Below are 9,847 nucleotides of genomic sequence, written 5' to 3'. Positions count from 1 at the left end.
GTTGTCCATCACCCGACACTGGTAAACGGTGTCTGGCCAAGCCAAAGTCATAATTATTTTAAAATGTTGCATGTGTTGTGACCTTGATTAAGGTTAGTGCCTGTGCTAGTACTCACAGGGTTAAGAATTGAAACATAAAGTAAATGTGCATTTAGCTAGGCATGGCATGGATCATTTAAAAAAAAACCTAATTAAAGATGTTAAATCTACTCATGCATAAAGTTTGAATTCTGCAATGGTAAGTGCATGTATTTTTAACTGCTCATCGTATTGAAATGCTTATGGCTAAGTGTTTGCTTTTGATTGAAAAAGTTATGTAAATAGATGATTGAAAGTCTTGTAGAGCATTGCATCGTATGTACCCCTAGTATGTTAATTGATATTTGGGTGTGTGAGTATTGGAATAATCTTCTGCTTGCATATTTTAATTTATGTGTATTGTATAGCACTTTTCTACTGAGGACTTATTAGTCTGACCCTATTATTATTAAATATTATTCAGGTAGCAAATAGAGGACCATGCGATGGCGAAAACTGAGCCAAATCTTTCTCATGTTTGATTGTGTTTTGGATTGTGAGCATTTGCGAGTCCTCGAAGACTGATAATTATTTAATTTTAAAAAACTCTAATATTATTTAATTCAAAGTTTGTAATAGACATTTATTTATTTGTAAATGTTAAATTTTAAATTTGAAGTGTATTTAAAAAGGATATGGTACAACTGTAATACGCCAAAGCTTTTATCCCGTTTGAATTTTCGTTGCAATTTATAAAACCATTTAAAAAAAATTACATGATTTTTTTTTATAAATTTTTTGAGGTATTATATACTTCACCCGTCGCGGAGTATCCCACCACTTCTTGGCATCGCTCTTGAGCTTGTACGTACCAAAGTTTGTCTGCCTATACTCGTGCAAAGGCAGGACACAAAACACTTTATCTATCTCCTCGACAAAGCTCTCAACTGCCTCTGAGTTGGCCTTTTCTGAAAAAGTTGGCGAGTCCAACTTTAGAAACTTCTCATAAGTCACTTCATCAATATTTGAAGTAACCATTGCAGGATAGATGCATGTCGTAGGCTGCAGCGTCTACGCCTGAACATGCATGGTCACCGTTGCGGCCAACGTGTTGAGGGCATTCGTGAGAAAGTCCCTCTGCTCCTACCAGTCAACTGGTGCACTAGAAGACGAGGTGCGGATAAGGGCATATATCTAATCACAAAAATTCAATAAGATTTTATTAGAATTTTTATACCCTAATCAAACCTACCTCTTAGGATTAATCCAAAACAACAAGCACAATCATACAAGCACAAAAACTTAATTCACACATATTGAATTAAATAAATCATCCATATAATAAAAAATATATAAATTCATTAATTTCAAGACAGTAAGAAAAAATTTACATGATAGCTCTTACCAGTGATGTAGAGACTCACTCCTTCTGGAGTACGAGTTTGTGACTTTCATGTAATGGTTTTGATAAATCTAACTGAGCTCTGATACTGACTCTTTAACGACCCTAACTGACCTATGAAAAATAGTGGATTTTTTTTAAACAATTACGGAAACTAACCCAAGGATTCATGGCCTTAGATTTAATATACCAAACCATACACCAAACTTTGCACTGAATCAAATAAAGAATAATTCAAACTTTATTGATTCAATAAAAATGTCAAACAGTCTAGGACAACAAAAATTGTCTCTTATAATAAGTCACTTTATCAGATAACCAGAAACCAGTCACAAGGCTCGCAGTCTCCAACCAGCTAGTCATGATATCACTGAGCTTCCATGCTTGTAAAATAGTTTTAAGAAAATGGGTAAGAACCAAAGTCCTATATACAAATTCCTCTAAAAATTCAAATAGTAAAGGAAAGTACCATAAACCAATTCATGCATAAATTTCAGAGAAATATCACAATAACAATTTATCATAATCAACTTACCATTCAAGCATTTAAACAAGATATCATGCAGTAACAAATATCATGTGAAATAGAATAAGCATGAATGCATAAACTATTGTTGAATAGTAAATATGCATGATTCAATGCACATGCATGAATAATTTATTAAGTTATTTATAAGAGTTGTTTTTGCATGCATATCCCTATTAAATGCACATAAGTTTAATTTCTACTTTTTCTTAAACCCGCGAATACTCAAAACGGGCACAAATTCTTGAAGTCTAAGTTAGGTTCTCAGTTGTAGCTTGATACATAATTTGTATTTTATTATTGAATTTTACACTTATTCCTCAACCAATATAAAAAATCAACACCATCCATTGGAATATTAGAAATCAATATCTAATGTCGAGGTATCAGGAAAATCAACATTCACTGACGCCACTTTCTTGGTATACCAATAACTACAGTTAAGTCAATAATACCACCCCCAAGCAAAGTGGCTGAATATCCCTAAAACCATGGTCAGTAAGTGAATCACCACATCAGGTTCAAGGCATAATCGCACATAAAGTTTTAATATCCTCACTGTCCTCCAAGATCGTCATTCAAGATTCTCACACTGTGGAAGGGATATCAAAGAACAGATTAATTACATTGTTTGGTTTCTTTTACCTTTTAAATAAATTTTAAGTTCTTTACACAAGAACTATTTTGTAAATCCACATGCAAAACCAATTTCAGGCCCTTCTCTGCATAATATTAAAAGTACAATTAATTATGAAAAACTATTAAATTTCTAAAAATAAATTTTGTAATGCATAAATAAAATCAACAAGTGGAGCAACACATGCTCCTGGCCTATATGATCCGCTGTGGTTCATGTCTCAAGAGTGATTTATGCACTTTTGTAAAATTTCAATTAACATACAACACACTCATTGTTTTAAAACATGTTCACCACGCACATTCAAACACACAAATGAATGTGCATGAAACCAAACGCATACACATGTGAATCAATGCTCACATAACATATTAATATGATCAATTTCATGCATGAATAATCAAACATGCATATGATCATATTTATGCAAACATCAAATAAATTTCAGATTCATGTGTATGATATGCACAACTACAAGTCAATCAAATCAAAATCATGTTTATGTATTATTTTAGAAAAATACATACATCAATCTTAAACATGTACATGATCAAATTAATGTACTCAATCAACTATGCAGAAATTTTTTATCGAGACAACAACTGGGGCTGATCTGAATTCACAAATCAAACAATCATCTATTCGCTAGATCTGGACCAAATATGCCTAATGCATACACTCAACAGTTCTTATCCATAACAGTGCACCCAAACTTGGCAAATTTGACTAGATCTGCATGTATGCAAACTCAACAAGTCTAATCATATTTGCATACCAATGCAACTCAACAAATCTTGTCTGACTTGCATACAAATGCAACTCGACAAGTTTAATCAAATTTGCATATGTAAAACTCTGCAAGTCTAATCCGATTTGCATATATAAAACTCGGCAAGTCTCATAAGATTTACTTACATATGAAACTTTGCAAGTTTGATCAGATTTGCATACATAAAACTCGGCAAGTTTGATCAGATTTGCTCACATATGAAACTCTACAAGTTTGATCAAATTTGTATATGTAAATCTTTGCAAGTCTGATCAGATTTGCTCACATATGAAACTCAGCAAGTTTAATCAGATTTGCACAAGTAAAACTTGACAAAACCTGATCAGATTGGCATACTATAAAACTTGGCAAAACCTTATCAGATCTGCAAACTTTATGCACATGACGGATCTGATCTAGTCTGCATACAACAGATCTGGACGGATTTGCCAACATATGCAAATCAACATATCTTGTAAGACCCGCGAATTTTCTGAGAAAATTCAATGCAAGATAGAAATTTTATAATGCAAATGTCTATGTATTAGTATATACATATGTATATGCATGTGTATACGTGCACATTCATATATATATATATATATATATATATACATATATATATATATATTCTTCGTAATTATACCTAAGTTTTATTCAAAAGCATAAAATTAATTGAATTTCACCAATGAGACCTCTAAATGATCTAAAATCGTTTCATTTTACATAATTTGACAATGATTGAGGTTTGCGAAATTCTTAAGTCTTACCAGAGTTTAGACAAATCATCTTAAAAAATATATATAATAACTCTATATGAAAATTTTAGTAAAGAAAAAATCAAATTTGTGGTTTGGTTGGGCTCAACTTGGAGAGCTCAGACCTAGACCCTAGTTGGGCGTGTTTGACCAGCTAGAGGTGTTAGACCAGCTGGGCGGTGGCCCATTTGTAATTGCCATCATGTTTTATAAAGGAACAAGGAGCTTATTGGCCATAGGGGCGACAACTCTATGGCATTTTTGAAAGAAAATTAAAAAGAAAGTAGGATGAATGTCTATTGGTCACAAGGGGAGGTAGCCCTATGACATGTTTTGAAAAGTTTTCAAACATAAAGGGCATAAAGGACCTTAGTCAATGGTGTTTTTGAAAAGCTTTTCAAAGAATTCAAATAAGAGATTTCTATAGGGGGCGTGGGAGGCATACTTGAGATATTTCAAGTGTGCCATAGCCTAGATGGGTGTGCAACACACCCTAACCATCCAATCTAAGGACTTAATTCTAGCCATCCATTTTAAAACCCTAAAGTTTTAATACTTTTGAGAAGGAGGAGAGAGAAGAACAAGGGGCGATTTTGCTCCCACTCCCTCTCACCCTAGCCGACCATGGGCTCCACTGAAGCTGCCTCTTTGCCTTTGTGTAGGGGTGGGTGTTGAGTTATGGAACTTCCCCTTACACTCCTAGCAAGGGAGTTGGTGTCTTCTCCTCTCATTGTTGCCAAAAATCCGATTGAGGTGAGCTTTCTCCTTGACATCCATTAATTTTGAAAAGAAAATGTCTTCTAAGATGTTGCCATGAAGCCTTGCACCCTTTATGTATTTGATAGAATGCATAGGGTAGGCAGAATAGATTTCTTATGTTTAAGCATTTTCGTAGTTCATTGTGCAATCCTTTTCACTCACCATGCTCTTCGCTGTTTCATTTATTTCAATGTTCTTGCATAGCATTATAGCACCATTTATTTTCCTTGCAAGGTGTATTTTTTTGTCTCTTCCTATTTATTTTTGCACAGCACACCCAATGTGCTTTCAGACAGAGGTATGGCTGGATGTTTTCGGCCGAATCCTTGCAGCTTTGGGTGCAAGAGAGGCCGGTTCTAGCACCCCCAGCCCACAGTCGTGCATGCTCAACAAGTTATTGTTTTTTTTCCTTCTTTTAGCCCTTTTCCTTTTTCTTTTTTTTGTTTTCGGGTTTGGGCTTTTGCTGGGAGACTCAGACCAGAGTCTGAACCACGTGGTTCAGACCTAGTCAGCCTGTCATATCAGCATGCGCCTGGTCCGAAGTCCATTCGGTTCAGACCAGGGTGCATTTTGTTTTGTTTGGGCGGTTGCAGCATGGTAGGTGCACTACTCGGTTGGGCCGAGTTGGGTGCATCCCAGGTGAGCCCTGAAGCAACCCAGCACTCTGGGGTTTGCTCAAGCTCAGATCTGCCTGCATACAAAGAAAAAAAATATAATGAACCACCGTGCTCATGTCCAATCGTTTCCAGGCACACAAAAAAATGTATAGGGTTCTCCTATTTATTTCAGTTGTTTCTCTCATTTTTGGGCTTAGCGGGTTAGCCCGGACAAGTTGGTCAGCGAGCTGACCAGGCTGTGTGTCAGCCCCATCTGTGGCAGCAACCAGAGGTTGCCTGGTTCAGCTGCAGTGAGCTCCAGCCGCATGAGCCCTGACAACATTGCTTATAGATCGTGCGGCTCCTTTCCAGCACACTAGTCGATGGGTCTGGGTCTGCATGCCAAGCCAGACTAGGCCGTGGGTTGACCCACTCATGGGCTTAATGCCTACCTCTTCGGCCCTGCCTGGCAAGGGCAGCAGGTCGTGCACTTGCCTAGCAAGTCACCAAACCCTGCCTATCCAAAAACCGACATGAGTCGGTGAGTTCCCAAGCATTAGGTAAACCAGCCATGGGTCAGCCCCTTCGCCAACCTTCATCTCGCTTTGAGGCACTTTAGTGACAACACTTTGAGTGCTGAAATTTCTCTGCAATATGATGGTTGTGCCAGGACATTATGTGCTGCATTTTATGCTGCAAAGTTGTGAGATGTCGCAACACCTCCCGCTGTGATACCCGACACACCGGATGAGCTTTTAGGCAGCACGACCCTGTTGCATTCCTTTTCAGCATATATGTATTTGTGGCAACACCTCAGATGTTGCCACTCCGATGCGTAGGTATGCATGCATGGCAGCAAACAGGTTGTTGCGATTTTCCCACACACTGGACACATGTATGGCAACGCTTAGCTGTTGTGGTTTTCGGCATGTTTGACATCCTTGGGGCAGCACTACTGGTTGCTACGATGATGGCAGTAAGAACGTGATTTGGACAACATAGCAGTTGTCAATACCTTGTACATGTAAATCCAGTTTAGTTGTACTTGTAGCTTGTCAAAGCGGTCTAGTGCGAACACAATAAATTTTTTATTATAGCATGATTGACTATAACACATCACGTGCACTAATCGTCACCACTATGAACTCTCTATTATGAGCACTAGATTAAGAATTGTGATTTTTACAACACGCTTAACTATGTTGTATCATGTATCCTATTTGACATGAATATGATTTGTCTATTACGTGCACGATGTTAAAGATCTTGGCCGACCAGCTCTTATTGAACCACCTCATATCGGTAAGTTCATGTTTAGCACAACTAACTAATTCTCAATGTTTCAGCAAAGTCTACTCATAAGATTTCTGGTATAATCAACAAAATATATATAAGGGTATGGTTGTAATGAATTATCATATGACAAAACTTTGTTTTTGGCACCCAGTTGAGCCAATTTCCAACTTATGAAGGCAGTATTGTGCCTAAGAGTTTATGCTTACGATAAGGAAGTGCTAAATCGAATTAAGTCCAGTGTCAAGTCTCACTTAGATATTTAAATATGAATTCATGAGTTATGAACAATTATTTTCAATAAATGTATGAATTCACTAAGATCTATTTCTTAAGTATTTCGGGGTAAGGTCAATAATGCAAAGGTGCTTTGATTACCCAAACTGTGCATTAGTTGCACTCTTAATTATAACACTTTATGGATGGATTTCTCTCGTGCTCAACTATTGTGAATCTTAATGTGTGAATGTCCTAAGATAAAATCACAAGATACAAGTATTTTATTTGAGCGAATGTGTAGAATAGCATGTGACTTATTAAGTGATATGATTCGAAACTATGTAGCATGCTTGGTAAGATTCGAAAGTTCACATGCACTATTGGCACATCATGTCACTGATCTACATGTTGAATTGAGCATGTTTGCAAATCAAGTGTCATATCTTTAACAATGTTTGTGGCCCACGATGAAACATATTCGTGTGCGTCTACACTTGACACTTGATTCGTCCCAAAAATGCAAAGGGGACTTGGGGCCCATTGTAGGGGTATATTTGTCTTTTGAGACATGTTGTATGTTGAAACTCTGTGGCGAGTTATGTGTGGGCGATGGACCCACCTCGTGAGTCAAGCTCACTTGTTTAAGAATGTCATACACCCCTGAATGATGATTGATTGGTGTCACCTTCATTGGCGAAGTGCTCCACTTAGTTTTGTTGTGCTAGAGCACGTGATTGCATGAGCATGTCCTCGTTGAGTTGTTTGTGTTACCCTGCGGGGAACACAAGGCCAGATGAGCTTAAGTACCTCGGAAGGAGGGAATGCTGCTAGTTAAGCCTAATAAAGATAAATCTCATGATTGCACATTCACATAAGTTGAAATAACAAACATCAATGATGATTCTCGTAAAATGTGAAATTCCTTCATATACCCAAAGGGGTAATAAAGACGGAGCAATTAAACTAACGTACTAACTAATGACTCATGAACGAGATGTTTCTATCATAGTAATTGTGATGTAGATTCGGTATGCACCAATCCATGATCCAAATGGATCTCAATACGCATGGAAGCTTTTTCACCAAGATGAGTTCAAATAGGACTCTAGGAAATAAGTTTTTTGGGACCCGTGCACTCTATTTCAACAAAGATGGTCTAAAAAAAAGTTGTGCATGACACACACACCTTTTTAACGAATCCAAAATTACTGGATTCAGATCAGAAATGCCTGCTCCACAGACTCAAAACCAGGACTGATAGTCAAATCTGTGACAAGCTCTCCGGGTTTGGTGGATAACCTGTTCAAAGAGGGTTTTGACTCCTTTGACGAGGGAGTTTGCAAAAACTCCCAACAGATAAACTGATGGTCTGATTCATACCTTTCCAAAAAGCTATGGCTCGTAATTTTTTAGCAATCCAATGTGCCGCTACTAAATTTTGAAATCCGTGATGAACTAGTTTTTAACTAGCCTAACCTGCTAATTGGGTTCTACTTGTCCATGCGAATTGCCTCAGGTTCGGGCATACAGATGAGGGTTTCAGAAGAAACCTCAAACTTCACTATGGTACGAATGGATATTAGCTAACCAGACTAACTTTTAGATTTCGATTTCACACCATACATATTCAGATATTTGAAAATTAAGCAGCCATACACGGAATGATATAACAGTGAATATTATCTTCAAACCTAAGACAAGTATAGAAAGATATGATTTTGCCTCGAGATGCGTTTGACATGATTCTCAACATTGATCCATCAAGTCTCATTAGTGAATTCATCTTCGATAAAAATGTCAAAATTGAAAAGCCCTATCATAGTATTGAAAATTCGATCGAGATGTGTGATAAGGAGCTTTTAGGAAATGAAAATTTAGAAGCTCAAAATAAAATGTCTCTTGTTGACTTGTTCAAAAATTATAAGATAAATACATTGGAAATGGCAAACATGAAAACTCTAAAATTTTTTGTGACCATCAGGATTTTGTTGATAATCGTACTTTTGTATCTTTGATAAATTCAGATAGTAATTTTGCTCTATTATTATATTGTATTGCTTATTTTCAAAATGAATTGTCTTATGATTGCAAAACTCTGTGTGCGAAGTTTGATATTGTGATTAGCATGATACATAAACAATTTTTCACTATGACTGATCTGAATTTTGTTGCAATTGTTAGAGCTCTGATACATGGTCAAATTATTAAATATCAAGTCCTGGAAAATTTTGTGTTTCAATCTAATCCATCTGAATTAGATTGTGCAAGAAATGTTAATTTGCATGTTTTTAGTCAAACCATAAATATTTGTGAGAATCCATGTGAATATTTGAGTAAAAACCCAAGTATGTTTGTCTTGTATGATAAAAATGTTAATGTGTTAAAATCTGATAGCAATTTATAATATTTGTCCAACATGCATAATGGTTTAAGTATATATATGATGTTGTCTACATTGCATAGTACATTTATTTTAATTATGGACAGACTCTGCGTTGATTTTATTTTGAATCTTTGCAGAGATTATAGAGCTTCGCATGAGAAGAACAAGGCTCTGAGGATGAAGCCTTTTGACCCAAGGGGGAATGATGCAGAGCATCCTAAATATCCGAGCTTTGAAGACAAATTGGATCTAAATCAAATTCCTAAGATCTGATCCAAGATGCGATCTGTGGCAGATCCAATCATGCAGGACCATCTGGGTCTAATTGGATCTCCATGTATCCAGATCCATTTCAAATATCATGTTCCAATTTCTAGGATATTTTGTTTTCTCAGAAATTGTATTTCTATGTTTGATTCTATTTTGTATGTCTGGAATCATTTATGTTTTTTTTCATGTATTTTATTTTATGTAATTTTTATTTTTA

This window comes from Nuphar pumila, chromosome 3 (genome assembly GCF_984573655.1).
Source record: "Nuphar pumila chromosome 3, dmNupPumi1.hap1.1, whole genome shotgun sequence".
In the NCBI taxonomy this organism is placed as follows: domain Eukaryota; kingdom Viridiplantae; phylum Streptophyta; class Magnoliopsida; order Nymphaeales; family Nymphaeaceae; genus Nuphar; species Nuphar pumila.
The sequence above is the reverse complement of the archived record's forward strand: the minus strand, read 5'-3'. Positions refer to the sequence as shown.